Below are 24,315 nucleotides of genomic sequence, written 5' to 3'. Positions count from 1 at the left end.
GCTGATCTTTTTGTGTTTTGATTTCCATGTCCTCTTCTACCCCTGATAACCTTTGATCCCCTTGCCTAAAAGGAACTTACCTACCTCTGTCTTAAAAATATTCTATGACCCCGCCTCCACCACCTTCTGAGGCAGAGAATTCCAAAGTCACACAACCCTCTGAGAGAAAAAAATTCTCCTCATCTCTGGCCTAAAAGGGCAACCTCTAATTTTAAAACAGTGCCCCCTAGTTCTGGACTCACCCACAAGAAGAAACATCCTTTCAACATCCACCTTGTCAAGGATGTTCAAGATCTTGTATCTTTCAATCAAATATTGACCATCCTGAATCACAAGCAGCTTTGGAAAGATAACATCAAACTTTAAAAACTATGATGAAGATAGTCAGGATTATCCATGGGATTGAGATAAGGGAATTCTGTTCTTGTTATTTGCTATTAGGGACGCTCTTAATGCATCGACTGATTTTAGTCCTTTTGAATAATTTATGGTCATGAGGTAAGGGGACCACTGAAATTGATTCATGAGAAATTGGTGGGTCAAAATTCAGAAACTACTCTCCTGGATTATGTATCAAACTTCAGAGAAAGATTGGATAGAGCATGTGAGTTGGCTAGGGAACATTTAAAGATATCACAGCAAGTGATGAAAGCGAAGGCAGATAGGAAAGCCATGGCTCATAATTCTGTTGTTGGAAAGAAAATGCTAGTTCTGTTACCAATACCTCGTGACTCATTAAAGGCAAGATTTACTGGGCCTTACAGGATTGAAAAGAAACTGAGTGATGTAAATTAGCTAATAAATACCCCAGATAGAAGAAAGAAGCAGAGGGTATGTCATGTAAATATGCTTAAAAGGTACTTTGACAGGGAAGAGGACCAAAAGGAAATATTAGTAATGGTAGATGTTGAGAAAGAGGTAGAAATGCAAGATTGTGAAATTGATTTTCCTCTAATCATACTGGATAATGATGGGGTACTTGAAGATTTATATGTAATATTGAGTTACCTTCCAGACAAGTGTCAATGTGATTTGGAGAAGCAACACTGCATTCTGCAACACTGGCTAGGCCAACATTTATTGCCCATCCCTAATTGCATTTAAGAGTTAACCACATTGCTGTGGTTGTCACACGGGGTCCAGACTGGACTGGACCAGGTAAGTTTGGCAGATTTCCTTCCCTAGAGGACATTAGGGAACCAGATGGGTTTTTACAACAATCGACAATGGTTTCATGGTCATCATTAGACTTTTAATTCCAGATTGTTATTGAATTCAAATTTCATCATCTGCCAAGACGGGATTCAAACCTGGGTCCCTGGAACTCTGGAATACCAGTCCAGTGACAATACTGCAATGCCACCGCCTCCCCTTATCCCCAAGCAGCCATCTCCACAGATGTAACGGCCCTTCGAAAATCATGGAAACTCCTAGGGTACTGTGCACAACCGTGCAGTGTGTGCTTCTGGTGATCACACACCAGTTGTACATTGATGGAATGATAGCCCTTGCGGTTTATAAACATTAGGGGCTGTTGCCATGGAGCCTGTATAGCCACATGGGTGCAGCCAATTGCACCCTGTACTCTTGGGAAGCCGGAGATGGCGGTAAAGCCGGTGAATCTTGCAGCCTGGCTATCTTCATCCAGAGCAAACCTGACATAATGATGGGCCTTCCAGTAAAGGGCATCTGTGACCTCCTTTATGCATCAATGTGCTGCGAACTGAGAAATGCCGCGCAGGTCATTTGTCAATCTTTGGAAAGAACCAGAGGCCAAGAAATTGAGTGCAGCGGACACCTTCAAAGCCACTGGCAGGGGGTACCCTCCAACTCCATTTGGAGTCAGGTCCTCTCGAAGAATGTGGCATATGCAGGCAGGCCTGCATGGCATTGCCTCTCCCTCATTTGTAAATAGGAGACTCTTCTACAATAAATCCCAGGTCTGGCGAGTCATCTCCATTGTTTGGGTCACTCCTCCTGACCCTCCTGTTTATGCTCTGGCTCCGCTTGACCATGTCCCTCCTGCTGGAGCTGTGCACAGAGTCACCTCTCCCTCCTTCGCCTCCTCCATTACATTAGGACTCTGACAAAGGCAACATTGAGCCCCAGATCCATATCTGCTTTTGCCTTTTCTCTGAAAGGAAACATTGAAGACATTAATGATCCAAGGGGCAAGAAAGTGAAGCTCAGAAGATGAAACATTTGGAAACTATAAGAGTCCATAGTTTTTCCTGCCCTACTTGCATGATGGCTGATGCTGCCTTGTCCCTGAGACACTAGCGCACACATCGAGGTGACCAAGATGGCATCACAGATAGGTAACATCCTGAGGCCTGTGTAGGATACTAAAGTTTAACTGAGACAAGTGACCCAACCTAGCTCTGTGCTCCAATCTCTGATGTGGCATTTTAATGACCAATCAGTTGCTCATGTTCAATGAGTGGATGTCCTTTGGCCCATTAGGAGTTTCAATTCTGGTGAACATGTGACAGGCCTTCACTGATGGAATGTCATATATGATACAGCTGTGCCTCCTTCACTACTGCCTGCATTCCCAAATTCTACATTCCGATGTGTTACTCTTGAGATGCAGTGACTGTGATGTGAAGCCACTGAGTTCTGAGTCACCCTTTAACAGCGCTAATGAAGCCATTGCCTTTCAGTGACTTTCATCACAAGGAGGTCTTCCTCCTTTCTCTCTAAACAGACCCCTGCTCACTCCTACGGCAACAAGAGGTTAGAGGGTGACCCTACAAAGGCCCACCTCATGTTCGCCCTTCCCCCTAACTGCCATTCCACACTCTCGCCTCACAGCCCAGCCCCGGCTGAAGCGCTAGTTTCTGAAAGTGGAGGCCTGCGCGAGTACCACAGCACAGTGATGTCCTTCGGGACAACTTAGGCAAAGAGCATGTGCAGACCAGCCCTACAGCCCCAGCAGTGTGGCGTTCATCGCAACCAGACCGGCGCAGCGCTATGGCAGGTAGGCGATGTATGTTCCACTCACCTCGAAGTTACCAATGAACTGAGGCCCAACTTGCGCATGCCAGCCCTTTTCAAATGGGCTTGAGGCTGATGTAATTTCCTGCTGGTGTGACGCGAGATTGGAAGGCCTGATAAGATTCCGGCGAGCAGCTGTTTTAATGAGCATTCATGAGATGTTAATGAATGCAAATAGAATCCACGACACTAGTTGGCAGGATAAGCGACCCGCCATAAACACACTGTCAGGAGAATTGCAAGCTCTCTTTACCCCAGCGGATTTACGACTTTTTGCCTGCCGCTGGGTTCTCTGCTCCTGCCCACCATGAAACCCACCACAGGCATGATGGGAAAATTCCATCCCTGGTGTTTCAGATGAATTGTTAAACTTAGGCCTAGTCTTCTCTCTCAGGTAGAGTATCTCATGACATTATTGTGTAGAACAGCAGGCGAGTTATACCTTGGTGTCCCGGCCAATATTTATCTCTCAATCAACATCATTAAAGCAGATTACCTGGTGGTTATCACATTGCTGTTTGTGGGAGCTTGCTGTGCACATATTGGCTGCTGTGTTTCCTACATTACAACAGTGACTACACTTCATTACTCATAAATCACTTTGCAATTTTCCAAAGTCACAAAATGGTGCTATATAAATGCAAGTGTTTCATTTATTCAGTTCTGGGCTAGGATTCAGGGTAGACCCAGGGGTAAGTTCCTGCAGCTCCCTACGAAATTATTTCCTTTCTGCTCAAGAGGCCTCAGTGGAACTCATGGAAGTTTTGACCTGATGTGAGTTTCTCTGAGACTTTCTTGAGGCCCTAAACCTTCACCAGAGGAAGGTCACCAATCCCAGAGGGGCCCATCAGCTATTCTAACTGGACTGACTCCACTGGGAACTTAAGACTCTTAATTTATTTTACAACAGCCCATTTGGGCCTCAGAGGATTTTGTTCTGCCTCTGAAGGAAGGATCAGCTCAGGGATGGATAGCCTTCCTGACATTGACAGCTCATCCTTAGCTACAAAAATGGCCCCAACCCCAATGATGTTGGCAAAGGACAGTTAGGGGCTCAAATCCATTGTACTTACACCAGTGAAATCAGATTGCAGCAATTTTGAGGCCTATGTGTGGGCCTCAGGCTTCACAGTATATACCTACACAGCCCACCAGGACAGATCCATATGGCCCCATGTCTGGTGAAAACAGCAGCACTATGGTCACTTTTCCTGGTGCTCGGGACAATGAGCTAAACAGGAGGCAGTCATGCTAGGGACCTGCATCATACATCACTTGTACCTTGAAGTGATGTTGCCCCTTCAGGTGAATAGCTTTCCAAAATCTGATGTCTTGGTGTGGGTCCACTCCCAGTGCTGCGTGGTGTATTCAGCCTGTGCATGGTACTGACATTGCAGTGCCCAGTCTACCTCAAATTACCCAGCAAGGGTAAGGCATCGCAAAAAATTTGACAACAGGTGAAGCTAGCCATTCCACACTGTTACTATACAGCAGCAACATGAGTTTCCATGAACAGGATGCTGCCATCAAGCCAAAAACGTGTTTGCCGACCACACAAATGATCAATGTGGTATATGAATTTCAGTGTTTTTTGAATTAAACAAAAGCGTGGGGGACAATAGTTCCCTGTTGCATTCTCCATGGCACTGCCTCAATCATTCAGAGTTGACCTGACAACCAAGCAGACTTCTTTCCTCAAGCAGTATCAGTTGCTTCTCCCTTTGAAATTTGGTATTCTTGCATCTGTCCTGATGAGTGCACAAAGAAAACCTTCGACAGCATGTCTCTTTTTTCAGCAAAACTCTGTTTCTCTTTACAGATGCTGCCTGACCTGCTGTTCCATTCTTTCTCTGGTTTCCTTCAACTTTGGGTCATTACAAGAGGGAGTGTGAATGTGTATGAGTCCTGCTACAGAAATAGTTAAACACACGTAATGATAAGTTTAAGGAATTGTTTGAATAAAGATTAAAAATTCAACTCTGAGGAAGTATGACTCAGAGTTCCTTATTGGAATCAGCCGGGTGCAGGATCAGCTAACAGCATTATTAGTCAACCTTTTGCATCACCATGGCAACTAGCTAGGCCCTGAGGCTGTGCCTCACCAGCTGATATGCTTCCTTGTTCAGTACAACGCAAATGGGCAGGTCAGATAGCACTGCCTTACATAAGGATGTTTGACAGCCCAGTGTCTTCCTGGTTCATAACAGTATGAGCACATTGCTCTTATTGAGACTCAGCAGAACCTGACAGATTTGATCTCAAGTTACTGAACTCACGGAGCCACCGATTCCCTCGGCTTCTTCCTCCCCATAGGAGCAACGACCCAGTAGATTTTTTTTTTCCCTTCCCCTTGATGGTTTCTAGATTTGCCAACCTGTGACGGGTCACTGCGTGGACAGCAGGAGTTGTAACTGGATCTTCAATCCATTAGGCAGGTAAGCTCTTTAGTGTTGAATTCCACAATGTCAAAGCATTGTTGTCAACGTCTGTGCCTTTCCGGGACTGATATGTGTGGGTGTGAGGCGGTGTTTTGTCAGACTTTTCAGAGCGTGACGATAAGAAATAGGCTGTACTTTTTCCAAAAATATCTCACATAAAGGTGCGGGGGAGAGTTCATGGGGGGGAAAGGAGCAACATTTTCAGATTAAATTTTAGAGAACAGTTGAATTCTGAGGTAAATCAGCAGGCTCTGAACCCTGTCTTTGCTCTTTGGTTCAACTCCTCTGCTCACATTCCTTTTTGAATGTAAGACATTTGAGGAGCATATCTGACAGAAGGCTCATGAGTCCCCTCCCTTCAGCCTCTCCACAGTGTACACAAATCCAGATTATAAGGAGCTGACAGCCTCAAGGGGATGACCTCGCTGTTAGTGCAGCTCAGTGTTTTCCTGAACTCTGCCCAGCCTGTTGACTCTGAGTATAAATGTATCCAAGTGCTGTGTTCAGGGAATACCTCCAGAGTCAAAAGTGGCAAGTATAAGTATCTTCAGGAAACTTAGAACATGTGCAAAATGTCTTAGAATCTTACAGCAAAGAAAGAGGCCATTCAGCCCATCATTCCAGGTCTTTGAGAAGAGCTATTCAATTAGTTCCACTGCCCCCTGCTCTTTTCCCAGAGTATTGTGATTATTCTTCTTCAAGTATTGATCCAATTCCCTGTTGAATGTTACAATTCAATCTGCTTCAATCACTCTTTGAGACAGCGCATTCCAGATCATAATCACCTGCTCTGTAAAACAAATTCGCTTCATCTCCCCTCCGGTTTTTTTGCTGATTATATTTAAAGTGCCCTTTTAAGGCTGTCTTTGTGCTGTCATGAGATGGGCATGGTGCACGGGCCAGATCCTGGGTGAATACTGGACAATGTGCCCCAGGGGTATGGAGAGCTCTCTCCTTCAGACTACACCCTCGCTATCTAACTCTGCAGCATTGTTTGTCAAGTCTCATTTCTCAGCAGTTGTTTCCAAACTCATCAATAGCCCTGGAATTGCAGGAGAGGCAGGGGGAAGGGGGTAGGCAAGGGGTGTCTCTCCAGTAACAAAGGGCGTGTTGTGGGGGGGGTTGTATTCAGGGATCTCTCCAGGAGTTGAGGAGTGATCCTTCAGGGAATACAGGGAGGAAGCAATCACTGTGCAGCAACAAGTTGAAGATTTCTCCTGCTCCATATTCCCACCAGAATGGTAAATATGTGAGCAGCCTGGCTCTGGATCATCCATTATCACTCCCCACTTGTGAATTCCAGCCTCAATGATATTTCAGTGTGGAGTGACTGAGTGTCAGAAATGACATTGTGCAGATGAGATGAGATAAGTTGCCATTTTGTGGTTGAGGTGAATGTTAATGATTCTGTGACACTCTGTGAAGGAGGATGGGGAGAAATCCTGGTGGAATATTCCTTCATATACCAAAAACAGCTTCACTCTTAACCCAGGGCAGAATTTTACGTCTCACAGGCGAGTGTCCCGACGTCATTGTGCACTCGCACAATATTTCAGTCGCTGGGTGCACGCGATAGTTGGCAGTGCGCCCGCCGACAATTAAGAGGCCCATTAAGACCATTTATCAATTAATTAAATGCTATTTTTCGCTGCCCATCCAGCTTCACAGTTGGCGGGGTGTGGGGTGGGGGGGGGGGGGTGAACTGACCAGGCGGCCTTTGCATTCTTGAGGATCCTCATTCATGGGCCGGGTGAGGTTTCCGACATTAATTTGTAAAATAATAAAAATATTTTGACAGAATTATTATGATGTCTATGTTCATATGAGTGAGTCCTGTGTGGGGACATTTTTCTCACATTTTCCACATCTTTATTTAGGGGTTTTATATTCTTCAGCTCCCTGAGCCAGCTCTGTGCCTTCAGGGAGCTTCCTTTGTGCACTCCCTCACGCCCGCGTTGACCTCGGCGCTCGCCTTCCCCCCGCCCCCCCAACCCGGCAGCGCTGAGCTTCTCAGTCTGCCTTTCACACTGGCTGGTCATCCAGTGTCAAATCACCATCGGGGGCCGACCATCAGGCAACCCGGCTACCTGAAAATCCTGCCCACATTGAAGGAAGAGGCCACTTGTCCCATCGGGCCAGCCCTGGCTGTGAAACAGTAATCCAGTCTAATCACACTTCCTTGATCTGTGGCCCTGCTGCTTACAGTACCTCAAGTCCATGTACAAATGTTTTAAAAATGCTAAGAGAACTTCTGCCTCTAAAACCCTTTCAGGCAGTGATTTCCAGGTTCAGAGTGAGAAACCATCTCCTCAACTTCCCTTAAATCTTACAAACAATTACTTTAAATCTCTCCATTAGTTATTGACATCGCTACCAAGAACAATAAGTCCTTCCTACTGATTTTATCTTGGCTCCTCACAGTTTTATACAAATTAATTAAATCTCTTCTTAGCCTTCTCTGTTACAATGAAAACAACACTGGCCTATCTAATCTTTCCTCCTAAATAAATTCTCAGGTGGCAACCCCCTTGTAAATCTCCTCTATACCCTCTCAAATGCAACCACACCCTTCCTGTAATGCAGCAACTTGAACTGTATGCAGTCCAAGTAGTTCTAGCATATCCTCCCTGCTCTTACATTCTATGAATGGGCTTCCCCCCCTACAACATTGCACTAAGTGCAAGAGCGGGTGTGAAAAACAGCGTTTTACCCTCTGGCCGCAGTGGCAGGTTTTTGTGCCATATCGTCCACTCCCCATCTTATTAATTATGTGCACGTGTGAAACACGCCCGGTCGCTGGTAGGCAACCTCTGATTTTCCCACTCCACCATCAGCTCACTGCTTCCTCACTCTGGTCTGGTAGGCAGTGACTTGCCTGTGACACCCCCTGAAAGTGATGTGGTGCTGTCCGCAAAGCCTGGCGCTGGTTCTAGTGAGTGCTACATGATGCAACGTAGGCAGACTAACCTTAAAGTGAGGAGCAAAGTGCAGGTCGCTTATATACCGTTGTGAAACATCTTATTCTAATGGCACGCCAACATGCCTGAATGACCAGGGCGGGGACATTATAATGATGGCAAAAATATTGAAATGATGCTCCCGACATGCCACGGGTGGGCAGCGAGGCCCTCCATTGATGGCTGGAGCACACAATCGCGACCTGGTTTTCCAGTGCCATAAAGCCGGTTTTTGGCCATCTGACGATATTTTCCGCTCCCAGCCGTCATGATGCCCGTCATGAACGGGAGCTGAAAATCCCGACCTATGTTTCAACTAATAAAAGAATGTTCCCGTGTTCTGAACCAGCTTATCCACTGGTCCTGCTACCTTCCAGTTTGAGGGAGGGAACAGTGGATCATAGAGTTATAGAAAGTTTACAGCTCAGAAAGAGGCCACTCGGTCCATCGGGTCTGCGCTGGCCAAAAAATGAGCCGCCCAGTCTAATCCCATTTTCCAGCATTTGGTCTGTAGCCCTGCAGGTTACAGCACTTGAGGCGCATATCTAGACACCTTTTAAATGTGTTAAGGGTTTCTGCCTCTACTCCCCTTTCAGACAGTGAGTTCCAGACCCGCACAACCCACTGGGTGAAAAAAACCTTTCCTCATCTCACCTCTAAGCTTTCTACCAATCACTTTAAATCTCTGTCTCCTGGTCATTGACCTCCCTGTTAAAGTAAATAGGCCCTTCCCACCCACTCTATCCAGGCCCAATACTATTTTGTACATCTCAATCAAATCTCCCCTCAGCCTCCTCTGTTCCAAGGAGAACAACCTCAGCTTTTCCAATCTTTCCTCATAGCTGCAACTTTCCAGTCCTGGCAACATCCTTGTAAATCTCCTCTGTACCCTCTCTAATGCAATTACATCCTTTCTGTAGTGAGGTGACCAGAACTGCACACAGTACTCAGGTTGCAACCTAACTATTGTTTTATATAGTTCCAGCAAAACCTCCCTGCTCTCATATTCTAAGCCTTGACTAATAACTCACAATATCACAATATCACTGAATCTTTACAGTGCAGATTGAGGTCATTCGGTCCTTCGAGCCTGCACAGGCTCTCTGAAAGACCATTCCAACTAGTCCCACTCCCCTGCCTTATTCCCATAACGTTGCACATTCTCTCTTTTCAGGTAGAAATCCAATTCCCTTTTGAATACCTCAATTGAATCTGCCTCCACCACCCTTTCAGGAAATTTGTTCCAGAATCCAACCACCCCCTGGGTGAAAACATTTTTCCTCACATCACATATACTCCTTTTGCCAATTATTTTGAATCTGTGCCCTCTAGTTCTTGATGTTCTTTTGAGTGGGAACAGTTTCTCACTATTTACCCTGTCCTTACCCCTCAAGATCTTGAATACCTCAATCAAGTTTCCTCTCAGCCTTCTTTTCTCCAAGGAAAACAGTCCCAACCTTTCCAATCTGTCCTCATAGCTACAGTTCTTCTTCCCTGAAATCATTCTTGTGAATCTCCTGTACTCTGTACTTCCTCCAATGCCTTCACATCCTTCCTCAAGGAGGGTGCCCAGAACTGGATGCAGTACTCCAGATGAGGCTTAACTAGTGTTTCGTACAAGTTCAACGTGACCTCCTCTTCTTCTTGTACTCACTGCACCTATTAATAAAGCGTAAGATACCATATGTTTTATTAACTGCTCTCTCAACATGCCCTGCCATTTTCGATGAACTATGTATGTACGCATCAAGGTCCCTCTGTTCTTGCACCTCCTTTAGAGGCTGTCCCTTTATTTTATGCTGTCTCTCCATATGTTTCCTGCTAAAATGAATCACCTCACAATTCTCTGCAGTGAACTTCATCTGCCACTTGTCTGCCCAATCCACCAACATGTCCATGTCCTTTTGAAGTTCAAGACTATACCCATCACAGTTGACAACATTTCCAATCTTCGTATCATCTGCAAATTTAGAAACCGTGCCCTTAACACCACAGCCTAGGTCATTAATATATATCAAGAACAAGGTCCCAACACTGACCCCTGGAGAACTCCACTACAAACCTTCCTCCAATCTGAAAAACAACCATTCATCACTACTCTGTTTCCTGTCACTCAGCCAATTTCGTATCCAAGTGCCTATTTTCCCTTTTATTCCATGAGCTACAATTTTGCTCACAAGTCTGTCATGTGGCACTGTATCAAACACCTTTTGAAAATCCATATACACCACATCAACTGCATTTCCTATATCAACCTTCTCTGTTACCTCCTCAAAAAATTCAAACAAGTTAGTTAAATAAAATTTTCTCTTAGTGAATCCATGCTGGCTTTCCTTAATTATCCTGCATTTGTCTAAGTGACTATTGATTTTGTCCTGAACTATAGTTTCCTGAAGTTTCCTGTTGTAGGGTGTTCAAGTTGCTACTTTTGATGATAGAGTTGATCTTCAGACGCTTCTTGGGTGGAAGCATTAAGTTTATTTACAACATACTCAGCAGCAATTATACATGTGCTTCCAAATCCAACTCAATCTCTACACTGACTGCTGAGGAAGCCCCTGTCACTCTCCTATTGGTTACTACAGATCATGTGATCTTCCTTAACAAGTATTATTCTTAAAGGTACATTGCACACTAAATAAAACCATAATTACTACATTATAGTTTCCCTACCACTGAGGTCAAACTGACTGGTCTGTAGTTGCCAGCTTTATTCTTGCACCCCTTTTTGAACAAGGGTGTAACATTGCATTTCTCCATTCCTCTGGCATCTTCCCTGCGTCTAATGAAGATTGTACTAGTGCCTCTGCAACTTCTACTCCCACTTCCCTCAGTACCCTTGGATACATTTCATCCAGTCCTGGTACCTTATCTATTTTAAATAAAGACACCCTTTCCAACACCTCCTCCCTCTCAATTGTAAGTTCTTCTAGTGTACCAGTTATCTCCTCTCTCACCTCAGCCTGGGTAGCAAGTTATTCCTTTGTAAAGACAGATGCAAAGTACTCATTTAACATCTCCACTATTTCTCCAGCCTCCACATGCTAGTCCCCTTTTTTGTCCCCAATCACTTTCTTTTACCACTCTTTTATTATTTACATGCTTATAGAAGACCTTGGGATTCCCTTTTATGTTCACTGCCAGCCTCATTTCATGCTCTCTCCTTGCTTTTCTTATTAGTTTCTTCACTTCCGCTCTGGTCCTTCTATATACAGCCTGATTCTTCATTGTATTTTCTACATGACATCTGTCATATGCATATTTCTTCCTTTTCATCTTGACCTCTACCTCTCTCATCATTCAAGGTGCTCTGGATTTATATGTCCTACCTTTCCCCTTCCAGGGAATATACCTTGACGTTGCCTGCAATACTTTTTTCTTTGAAGGTGGCCCATTGTTCAACCATCACCTTTCCTGCTAACATTTGATTCCAACTCATTCGACTCAGATACATTCTTATCCTATCGAAGTTGGCTTTCCCCCAGTTAATTATCCCTGTTCTGGATTGTTCCCTGTTCTTTTCCATAATTACCCTACACTTTATGATACAATGGTCACTGTCCCCTAGAGGCTCGCCCACTGATATTTGATCAATTTCGGCCAATCCATTCCCCAGAAGCAGGTCCAACAATGCCTGTCCTCTCGCTGGACTGGAAACATACTGCTGCAGAAACTTGTCTTGAATGCATTCCAGGAGGTCTTGCCCCTCTTGTCCCATTGTACTATTCCTATCCCAGTCTATATTTGGATAATTGAAGTCCCCCATTATGATTACTCTATAATTCTGGCAACTTTCCATAATTTATTTGCAAATTTGTTTCCACACATTGCTTCTACTAGTTGGTGGTCTATATACTACACTGATCAATGTTATTGCACCTTTTTCATTCCTTACCTTTAGCCAGAGAGATTCCGTACTTGACCCCTCTGGAATGTCCTCTCTCTCCAGTACTGTAATGCCATCTTCAATCAATATTGCCACTCCCCCACCTTTCCTTCCTTTCCTGAATCTCCTAGACACCTTGTACCCAGGAATATTTAACCCCCAGTCCTGCCCTTCTTTGAGCCAGGTCTCTGTTATAGCAATAATATCATAATTCCATTTGTCAACCCTGCAGTTCACCAATCTTATTAACCACACTCTGTGCATTCACATACATGCACATTAGGCGTTTTTACTTTCCTGCTTATCCTGACTCCATCTAATGAAATACTGTTGCCCACTCTAATATCTATCAAACTCTTCAAGTATTGCATCTACCTTGATACTACTCTCTGATATATCCTCATTATCAGTTGACACTTCTCTACTCCCCACTGCCAGTTATTCTCCTCTGCACTCTAAATTTTCCCTCAGGTTCCCATCCGCTTGCTGATCTAGTTTAAACCCTCCCTAACTGCACTAGCAAACCTCCCCACAAGGACACTAGCCCCAGTCCTGTTAAGGTGTAACTCTGCTGAAATTGTAGATGCATTGCATTCAATTTTCCAAAATTCCCTAGATTCTGGAAAGGTCCCATCAGATTGGAAAATAGCAAATGTGACTCCTGGATTCAAGAAAGGAGGGAGACGGAAAGCAGGGAACTATACCCCAGTTAGCTTAATATCTGTCAAAGGGAGAATCACAGAATCGCAAAATCTTTAGAATGCAGAAGGAGGTGACTCGGACAATTGAGTATGCATTGGCTCTCTGAAAGAATGTTCGATCTAATCCCATTCCCTTGCCTTATCCCCGTAACCTTGCATGTTCCTCTTTTCAGATAGCAATCCAATTGATAAGGTGCCATATCAAAGGTTATTGCAGATAATAAAAGCCCATGGTGTAGGGGGTAATATATTAGCCTGAATAGAAGTTTGGCTGGCTGGCAGAAAGCAGAGAATATGTATAGATGGGTCTTTGTCTGATTGGCAGGATGTGATTAGTGGAGTCACACAGGGGTTTTGCTGGGGCTTCAATTTTTACAATTTACATCAATGACTTAGATGAGGGGAGAGAAGGCATGGTAGCTAAATTTGTAGATGACACAAAGATAGGTAGGAACGTATATTGTGAAGAAGTCATAAGGAGTTTGCAGACAGATATAGATAGGCTGAGTGAGTTTGCAAAAATCTGGCAGATGGAGTATAAATGGGAAAATGTGAAGTTGTTCACTTTGGCAGGAAGAATAAACAAACAGAATATTACTTAAATAGAGAATGGCTGCAGAATTCTGAGATACAGAAGGATCTAGGTATTCTCATGCATGAGTCACAAAAAGTTAGTGTGCAGGCAAAGCATGTAATCAAGAAGATTAATGGAATGCTATCCTTTATTACAAGAGGAATTGATCATAAAAGTAAGGACATTATGCTTCAGTTATACAGGGCATTGGTGAGACCACACCTCCAATACTCTGTGCAGTTTTAGTCTCCTTATTTAAGGAAGGATGTAAATGTGTTGGTGGTGGTTCCGAGTGATTCAGATTGATATCTGAATTTAGCGGGTTGCCTAATGAGGATAGGTTGGACAGGCTGGGCTTGTTTCTGCTGGAGTTTAGAAGTGGAAAGGATGTTTCCTCTTGTGCAAGAGTCTAAAACTAGAGGGCACTATTTTAAAATCACGGGCCGCCCATATAGGAGAGAGATGAGGAGAAATGTTTTATCTCAGAGGTTCTTTGCGACTTTGGAACTCTCTGCCTGAGAACACGGTGGAAGTGGGGTCATTGAATATTTTTTAAGGCAGGGATAGATGGATTCTTGATGAACAAGGGAATCAAAGGTTATCGGAGGTAGATGGAAATGTGGAATTCAAAACACAGCCTTGATCTTATTGAATGGTGGAGCCGGCTCGAGGGGCCAAATAGCCTACTTCTGCTCCTATTTTGTATGTTTGTAATACTCTTTTGAATACTTTGATCGGACTTGCCTCCACCAGCTTCTCAGGAAGTTCATTCCAGACTCTGACCTCCGGGGATTAATAAAAAAAATCCTCACATCACATATACTCCTTTTGGCAATTATTTTGAATCTGTGCCCTCTAGTTCTTGATGTTCTTTTGAGTGGGAACAGTTGCTCACTATTTACCCTATCCATTCCCCTCAGGATCTTGAATACCTCTATCAAATCTCCTCTGAGCCTTCTTTTCTCCAAGGAAAACAGTCCCAACCTCTCCAACCTATCCTCATAGCTCCAGTTCTTCATCACTGGCATCATTCTTGTGAATCTCCTCTATACTCTCTCCAATGCCTTCACATCCTTCCTCAAGTATGGTGTCCAGAACTGGATGCAATACTCCAGATGAGGCCTAACTAGTGTCTTATAGTTCAACATGACCTCCTTACTCTTGTACACAATTAATAAGGCTAAGATACTGTATGCTTCATTAACTACTCTCTCCACATGCCCTGCCATCTTCAATGACCTATGTACGTATACACCGAGGTCCCTCTGATCCTGCACCTTCTTTGAAGTTTCTCCCTTGATTTTATTCTGTCTCTCCATATTCTTCCCCTCAAAATGAATCACTTCACACCTTTCTGCATTGAACTTCATCTGCCATTTGTCTGCCGAATCCACCAACATTCCATGTCCTTTTGAAGTTAAAAATTATTCTCATCACAGTTGACAACTTTGAAAATGCTAGAATCTATTATTAAGGAGGTTGTAGTGGGATACTTATAAAATCTCAATGCAATGAGGCAGAGCCAGTATAGTTTTGTGAAAGGGAGTTCTTTGAGGGAGTAACAAATAATGTGGATAAAGGGGAACTTGTAGATGTGCTATACTTAGATTTCCAGAAGGCATTTGACAAGGTGCCACTTCAAGGGTCACTACGCAAAATAAGCATTCGTGGTGTAGGGGGTAACATATTAACATGGATGGAGGATTAGCTAGCTAACAAAAATCAGAGAGTAAGCATAAATGGGTCATTTTTGGGTTAACAAGATGTGACAAGTGGAGTGCCACATGGATAAGTGCTGGGGCCTCAACTGTTTGCAATGTATTTTAATGACTTTGATGAAGGGATGAATGTATGGTTCCTAAATTTGCTGATGGTATGGACAGGTAAGGAAGAAAGTTGTGAAGAGGACATACGGAGCCTGCAAAGGGATATAGATAGGTTAAGTGAGTGGGGAAAAAATGGCAGATGGAAAATGTTAACTTGTCCACTTTGACAAGAAGAATAGAAAAGCAGCTTGTTATTTAAATAGGGAGAGATTGCAGAACTCTGACGTACAGAGGGATCTGGGTGTTCTGATACATGAATCACAAAAAGTTAGCATGCAGATGCAGCAAACGATTAGGGAGGCAAATGGAATGTTGTTGTTTATTGCAAGGGGAATGGAATATAAATGTTAGGATGTTTTGCTACAGTTGTACAGGGCATTGGTGATACCACATCTGGAGAACTGTGTGGAGTTTTGGTCTCCTTATTTAAGAAAGGACATAAATGTGTTGGAAATAGTTTAGAGAAGATTCATTCAACTGATACTGGGTATTAGGGATTATCTTATGAGGGAAGGTTGAACAGACTGGGCCAGTATCCATTGGAGTTTAGAAGAATGAGAGGTGATCTTATTGAAACATGTAAGGTCCTGAAAGGACTTGACAGGTGGATGGTGAAAAGATGTTTCTCCTTGTGGGAGAGTCTAGAACAATAAAGGGTCTCCCATTTAAGATGGAGGTGAGGATTTTTTTTTCTCTCAGAGGCTCAAGAGTCTTTAGAATTCTCTTCCCCAGAGACCAGTGGAGGCAGTGTCATTGAATATTTTTAAGGCAGAGGTAGATAGATTCTTGACTAACAAGGTAGTCAGCGGTTATCGGGGTAGGTAGGAATGTGGAGCTGAGGCCAGAATCAGATCAGCCATGATCTTATTGAATAGTGGAGCATGTTCGAGGAGCCGAATAATCTACTCTGCTCTTAATTCGTATGTTCGTACATAGCTTTATGGATCTGTGGTCATGCATTCCAAGATCCCTCTGTTTCTCTAGATTTCTCAGTGTCTTAATCATTGTGTATTCCCCTGCCTTGTTTGCCCTCCTGAAATGCATTATGTCCGGAGTGAATTCCATTTGTCACTTTCCTATCTGCCTGATCAGTGCATTGATATCTCCCTACAATTTTCTTCCTCACTATCAAGCACTTGACCAATTTTTGTATCATTTGCAAACTTCTTAAATGTAGGTGGTATGATTAAGCCCAATTCATTGATATATACCACAAAAACCAATAGTCCCAGCACTAAGCCTTGCAGAACACCATTAGAAGCAACCTTCCAGTCACAAAAACACCTGTCAATCTTAGCCTTTTGCTTTTTGGCACTGAGTTGAGTTTGGATCCAGCTTGATGCTTGCCCTTGGATTTCATCACCTAAACTTTTCTAATCAGTTTGTCAAAAGCCTTGCTAAAATCCATATAGACTACACTTGAGCGTTACCCTCAGTGACCCTCCTTGTTACCACCTTAAAAGTTTTAATAAAGTCGCTCAGACACAACCCCTCCTTAGCAAATCCATGCTGACTGTCCTTGATTAATCTGTGCTTTTCTACATTTATACTCCCTCAGAGGCTTTTACCAATAGTTTTCTATCATTGGCTGGCCTGTAATTGCTCAGTCTATACCCTTCCTTTTTAAGCAACAACACAATATCAGTCCTCCAGGCCTTCACCATCACTCTTGTAGCCAGAGAGGATTGGAAAATGATGGTTGGAGTCTCTGTTATATCTTCCTTTGTTTCATATAGTAGCCTGGGATACACTTCATCTGAACCTGTGGTTTAGCCACTTTCAAAGATGGCAAACACCTTAGTACCTCCTCTCACATCCAATATTTCACATTCCTGTTCTACAATGACTCTGACTGCAATGTCTGATTCAGCCCCCTCTTTTGTGAAACCAGACTTCAACTATCCATTCAGAACCATGCCCATGCTCTCCACCACAAGTTACGTTTTTGGTTTCTAATTGCCCCTACCCTTACATTAGTTATCCTCTTGATCTTTATGTATTTATAAAACATCCTTAGGTTTTTCTTGATTTTACCTCCCAATATGTTTTCATGCCCTCTCTTTGCTTTCCTAATTTCCCTTGTGATATCATTCCTGAATTTTCTACACTCCTTTCAGTTTTCTGCTGCACTGAATTTCAGTATCTGACATAAAGCTTTTCTGTTCCCTGAGACCACTTCCTATGCCCTTTGGCACCCAGTGGGGTCTAAATTTGGGATTCCAAACCTAGACATCAGTAGAACTCATTACAGCTTAGAACTAGTGTGAGACACGTTGATGTCATAATAGAAGCTCCAGAGATTTACTGGATTGAGGTAACCAATCCCAGAGGTAGGAAGGAGGCTCCAATAGTTTTTGGAGTCTATATTTGGCCCAGAAAGGCTTGAGTGCCACCTCAGGGGGATTGACTGTCAGTGCTTTCACCTTCCAGGGCTTGGACACTCAGATAAAAGAAAATACTGTGGATGCTGGAGATCTGAAATAAAAGAAGATAGTGCCAGAGAAGCTCATCAGCTCAGGCAGCATCTGAGGAGAGAGAGAAACTTGGAGCCCATATGACTCTGAGTTCCTCAGTTCCAAAGAACTGTCATGTTGGACTCAAAGCAGTAACTCTGTTTATCTTTCCATAGATGCATCCAGGCCTGCTGAATTTTTCCAGCACATTCTGCTTTTACTTCTTAGACACTCAGACTAGTCATTCAAATTAGCTTATCCCATGTACAACAGATCCCATGAATTTCAGGATGTCTTTAGTGGGGAGTTGATCCATTTTTAGCTCAATTAATTGAATCGTTGGCCAGCAAGAACAACAACTTGCATTTGTATAGTGACAAAGCATCCCAGAATACTTCACTGAGGCATATTCTACAAATGGATGCCAAGCCAATGAAGGTGATATAAAGAGGGATAATCAATAGCTTGGTCAGAGAGGTGAGTTTTAAGTCAGGCCTTTTATGAGGAGAGCGAGGTTGGGAGGCAGGAGATAGTTTGGGCTAAGGATACTGGGTCAATAGAAAATTTCTAGACTGAGTTTAATGGATTTTCGTTAGGCAAGTCAATGAAGAGATTTGGAGCAAATGCTGTTGAGGTACAGATCAATCATGATTCAATAGAACAGGAGACTGAGGAATGGGGGCTCAGGGAGCCCCCTGGAAATTGTGGAGCAAAGGAGACAGAGGATTTAAGGGACTGAGGAATGGAAAGAAACTGAGAGTGGGGGATTTGGGCTCAAGTAGGCATAGTAGATGGGCATAGGGATTGGTCTTTCCTGAAGATCTAGGAGCAGTGCTGGAGGCACTAAGAGAGAAGCAGCCAACAAAGGGATGAATGAAACCTGGAAACTGTACTGTGGATGGATGGTATAAGATTGTTTCATCTGGTGGACGATTAGAGGTAAACTGAAGAATCATACCGGATGTACGAGGGAGGTAAGTTTGTGAACAAAAGACAATTAGACTGTAGGATCCTTCATCTCATGTGGGTATTGATGTTGAGATGGAACTAATCTCTGGGAATGAGGTTACAGGACCCAAAGCCTAAACGGCCTCCTCCTGAACTGCAGGTTCTATCATTCTATGATTTCTAAGGTTTAGAAATGTTGATATTGGTTTGAGTTTAGGACGACATGCCCAATGAGAAGTATCCAAAACACCAAGCCCAAAGTCCTTTGTGCGATCTCTCAGTTTGGTGCAGGTCAGACTGTGATGTGTGAAGTCCAAGTACAGGTCAATACTGACTGTGGCTCCCAGTTCAGAGCTGTGTCCTTCACACAGAACTGGAGGGAAACTAGAATCCAAGGAGATAGGGGCAGAGACAGTGCCTGTTAGAAATGGCATTGACTGGGAAGCCTAACTGCAACTTGTACAGTGCAGGGTTTCTGGCTATGGTTTCAGGGTTAGTATAGCAGGTTCTGGGATTTTTAATGGTTATAGATAGAATATCAGGGCATTACACCAATTAATACCAGTTACATATAGACTATCAGTGAGTTATAACATTGCTGTTCGCCACGAGGAGAATCAGTATTACCAGTATTAGTTATCAATGCAATTTCACTAAGTGATCATTAGTAACTGGTTAACTCAAAGTGTATTCACTCTCTGATTCCTCATCTGTAAATCACTCCCCACCTTTGGATTCCTCTGTCCCCCTCCCTCGGATTCCCCTCCCTCGGATTCCCCTCCCTCGGATTCCCCTCTTCCCCATCTTCAGTTTTCCCTTCCTTGGGTTCCCTGACCTCAGATTGCACATCTGCAGTTTTCTCTCTTTGTCTTCTCTCAGGTGGCCTCCTCATTCCTGGATGATCTCACACAACATCTGCTGGTGTGAAAACACAAGAATAAAGTACTCAACTACAGGCAGCCTTGACCTTTATAGGATAAAAGTAATAACATTTGTAGAAGTCGCGTGGTCAGGTTCCTCATCTGAATAGCACATAATCAAACATCGAGGAATGTCTCCAACCAGAATTAGCAACTGGAATGTAGGGGCATCGAAGAAAGGGCTTTAAGGATGTACAAGGATGATAGCAAAACTGAGACATTGGCAGAGAGAGAAAAAAAATCTGCTCATGGGGAAGGCCAAACGGTAGCTGAATAAATTTGTGAGGCTACAATTTTGGTAGTCGTCTAATAATTCAATTAGAATGAATGTCATTTAATTCAGTTAGATTTAGTACCGTTATGGAAAAAAGCAAAGATGAATCAAGAGTGAAAGTTTTCAGCTGGGAGAAGGCGAATGTTTCTATGTGATTTGGCAAATGTGGTCTAGAAACAGACACTTGAAAGTAAATCAGTGTCAGGCCAGTGGGAGGAATTCAAGGAAGAGATGGAAAGGTTTCAGGACAAATATGTTCTTTTTTTAATTCTTTCACTGGATGCCAGCATTGCTGGCTGGGCCAGCATTTATTGCCCATCCCTAATTGCCCTTGGGCAGGGTGGTGAGCTGCCTTCTTGATCCGCTGCAGTCCATGTAGAACACTCACAGTGCTGTTAGGAAGGGAGTTCCAGGGTTTGTCTACTTATTCAATCATCGTGGGTAAAGCCTGATGATATTTTTATCCCTCCTAAAGTTGTTGTAATTGTACAATTGTTGATCAGAAAATTGTATTTTATATCTTGAACTAGCAAGAATAATGGAAGGAACTGTCAGGGAGACTATTTAATATCGGAGTCTCTCCTTTGTTATGTCTAATTTCTAATGGTCTGTGTTCATCGATAATGACAATTTACCCACGCAGTAGGAAGTAATTTCCTCAGGGTTTTTCCACTGGCATAAACTCTGACAGGATAGCCAGGAAAACTCCAAGAAATTTATCTCCCTGCTGCAGTGAAACTTCTGCAATGGGATCAAGATGTGTCTTGGCCAGTGTTACGGAACAGGATTGGAGAATTGGCAGCTTGGTTTACATCTTGAGAAAGAAGCAAGCAGTGTCCCTTCCCAACAGGGAAGATCTGAAGCTTCACATCCTTGCAAATGGATGAGCTCGTGTTTATGGAAATGGCCATTGATTAAGCCGTTCCCTAGGGCGGTTGATATGACTGACAAATTAATCTCATGTTTAGGTGTCATGTTGTCAGCTATTATGTGATGTGAACATCACATAATCAAATCTCCAAGAATCTCCCCAACCAGAATTGGCAACCCTAATATAGAAGCATTGAAAAAAGTGCTACAAGGATTCATTGAAGTAATTTGTTAAGGAGGCTGTTAGTAATGTATTCGAGGCTTGTAACGTACAGCACGTCAACTTGTACATTGTTACTTTCTGGGCAAGAAATGTCCAAAGGAGCTTAACTCCAGCTTTAACATTGATTGCTATGGGAACCCATGATTCACATAAAGTTTTTTCACTTAAAGGCTTTCCAGGAACGCAACCACAACTTAAAATGAGGACTTACTGCATTGTCTCTTTCTAACCAGCTATCCCCCAAGGCTGGCTACTGTTCTTCAATTCCATTTATCTTTCTTCTCTTCTCCACCCATCCAGTAAAGAACTTTGGGATGTAAAGTTTCTGTTGTTGTTGCTAAGGCACCAATAATCCGTTAACTGGCCAGCCAGCGTGAAATCACAGTCGGGCCGAATGGCTGGGAGGTGGGCTGTTTCCCGGGCATTCCCAAGCTCACCCGCCGCACCCGCCTGATGACCAGAAAACTCTGCCCAATATTTTTTGAACCTATGAGGACCAGGCTATTTTGGAACAAAAACAGAAAATGCTGGCACAACTCAACAGGTCTAACAGCATCTGCGGAGAGAAAGACAGAGTTTTGAGTCCTTCTGATTCTTCTTTGAAGTTCTTCGTCATACGGGCTTAAAATGTTAACTCTGTTTCTCGCCACAGATGCTGTCAGACCTGCTGAGTTTTTCCAACATTTTCTGTTCTTGTTTCAGATTTCCAGCATCCACAGTATTTTGCTTTTAGGCTATTTTGGACCTGGTTGTGTGGAATGAGACAAAATGACTTAAGGACCACATAGTAAATGATCCTCCATGTAAGGATGATCATAACAAGATGAATTTCACATTCAGTTTGAGAGTGAGAAATGTGGACCCATAGCTAGTACCTTAAACTTAAATAAAGGCAATTTCAAGGGTATGAAGACAGAATTAGCTACAGTGAACTGAGTAAATAGGTTAAAGTGTAAGGTTGTGAAGTTGCAGTGGCAAATATTTAAGGATATATTTCATAACTCTCAACAACAATATATTCCACTGAAGAAGGAAGACTCTAACAGAAGGATGCACCATTCATGGCTGAGGAAGTTAAGGGTGGTGTCAATTGGAAAGAAAAGATATATGATGCTGCGAACATCACTGGTAGAGCCTAAGATTGGGAAAGTTTTAGAAATCAGCAAAGAATGGCTAAATGAAAAGGGCGACATTGGAGTATGAGGAAAACTAGCAAGAAATATAAAATCAGACAGTAAAAGCTTCTACAGGTAAATAAAAGGGAAATGAGTTGCTAAAATGAGTGTTGTCCCCTTAGGGGATGAGACTGGGGAATTCATGATGGGAGACAATGATATAGCAGAGGCTTTGAACAAGTATTTTGTGTCTGTCTTCACAGTAGAAGGCACAAAAAGCATCCCAAGAATAGTTGAAAATAAAGAGGCAAAAGGGATGGAGGAATTTAGTTCTATCACTAGAGAAAAAGTAATCAGAATATTAATGGGACTAAATGCTGCAAGTCCCCTGGATCTGATGGCTTGCACCCTAGAATCCTAAAAGAAGTGGCTACAGAGATAATGGGTGTGTTGGTTGTAATCTTTCAAAATTCCCTAGATTCTAGAAAGATCCTAACGGATGGAACACCGTAATTATAACACCACTACTCAAGAAAGGAGGAAGGCAGAAAGCAGGAAACTACAGGCCAGTTAACCTAACATCTGCCATTGGGGAAATGCTAGAATTCTCTATTAAGAGATGATAACAGGGCATTTAGAAAATCATAAGACCGTCAGGCACAGTCAACATGGTTTTGTGAAGAGAAATGGTGTTAGATAAATTTATTAGAGTTCCTTTTTGGATATAATGAATAGGGTGGATAAAGGGGAACCAGTAGATGTGGTATATTTGGATTTCTAAAAGGTATTCGATGAGGTGCCACCTAAAAGGTTGTTACACAAGGTAAGGGCTCATGGTGTTGGGGGTGATACATTAGCATGTATAAAGAACTAGCTTACTAACAGGAAACAGAGAGTCGGGTTAAATGGTTCACTTTCAGAATGGAGAAAAGTAATGAGTGGTGTGCCACAGGGATCAGTGCTGGCACTTATCTATTTACCTTTTATATTAATAGCTTAGCTGAAGAGCCCAACAGTATTATATCCAAATTTGCTGATGATGCAATGATAGGTATGAAAGCAAGTTGCAAGGAGGACATAAGGAGTCTGCAAAGATATATAGATAAGGTTAAGTGAGTGGGGCAAAAAATTGGCACATGCAGTATAATGTGGGAAAATGTGAGGTTGACCACTTTGACAGGAAGATGGAGATAGACTGCAGAATGTTCCGGCACAGAGGGACCTGGGTGTCCTTGTACATGAATCACAAAAAGTCAGAATCCAGGTACAGAAAGTAATTTGGAAGGCAAATATTGGCCTTTATTGCAAGGGGGATGAATATAAAAGTAGGGAAATCTTGCTACAACTGTACAGGGTATTGATGAGACCGCACCTGGAGTACTGTGTGCAGTTTGGTCTCCTTACTTAAGGAGGAATATACTTGCACTGGAAGCAGTTCGGAGAAGAATCATGAGTCTGATTCCTGGTTGAAGGTGTTACCTTACGATGAAAGCTTGAGCAGTTTGGGCCTGTACTCATTGGAGTTGAGAAGAATGAGGGCTGATCTTATTGAAACACATAAGATTTTGAGGTGGCTTAACAGGGTAGATGCTGAGAAGATATTTCTCTTCTCGAACCCGGGTACACAAATTCAAAGTAAGGGATCTCCCATTTAGATAGAGATGAGGAGGAATTTCTTCTCTCAGAGAGTCCTTAGTGTTTGGAATTCCCCTCTACAGAGAACAGTGCAGGCTGGGTCATTGTATACATTCAAGGCTAAGTTAGACAGGATTTTGATTGACAAGGGAGTCAAGGGTTCTGGGGGCAGACAGGAAAGTGGAGTTAAGGCCACATCAGATCAGGTGACATCAGATTTTATTGACAGGCGGAACAGGCTTGCGGGGACAAATGGTCTACTCCTGCTCTTTTTCTTATGTTCTTACTTGCGCCTGAGAAGGTAGTGGTAAGCTGCAGCAGTCCATGTGGTGTAGGTATAACCACAGTGCAGTTGGTAAGGTTGTTCCAGGATTTTGATCCAGCACTAATGAAGGAACAGCGAAATAGTTCCAAGTCACGATGGTGAGTAGTTTGAAGAGGAACTTGCACGTGGTCGTGTTCCCATCTATCTGCTGCCCATGAGCTTCTAGGTGGGAA

General features: G+C 43.2%; 1 protein-coding gene across 2 annotated transcripts in view; it reads left to right on the top strand.

Moving 5' to 3' along the window:
• Positions 1-5,157: 5,157 nt before the first annotated feature.
• LOC121269075 (transmembrane ascorbate-dependent reductase CYB561) overlaps positions 5,158-24,315 on the top strand; it is a 31,681-nt gene continuing 12,523 nt past the window's right edge. The window contains exon 1 of one of the 2 annotated variants that reach the window (XM_041173518.1): positions 5,158-5,428. The gene's annotated coding sequence lies outside the window, so the exon portion shown is untranslated. Of the gene's footprint in view, positions 5,433-24,315 lie in introns of both variants that reach the window. The other variant, XM_041173517.1, reaches the window with a different exon arrangement.

This window comes from Carcharodon carcharias, chromosome 23, assembly GCF_017639515.1.
Source record: "Carcharodon carcharias isolate sCarCar2 chromosome 23, sCarCar2.pri, whole genome shotgun sequence".
Classification (NCBI taxonomy): Eukaryota; Metazoa; Chordata; class Chondrichthyes; order Lamniformes; family Lamnidae; genus Carcharodon; species Carcharodon carcharias.
Note: the sequence above shows the minus strand (reverse complement) of the source record. Positions and strands in the feature narration are given on the sequence as shown.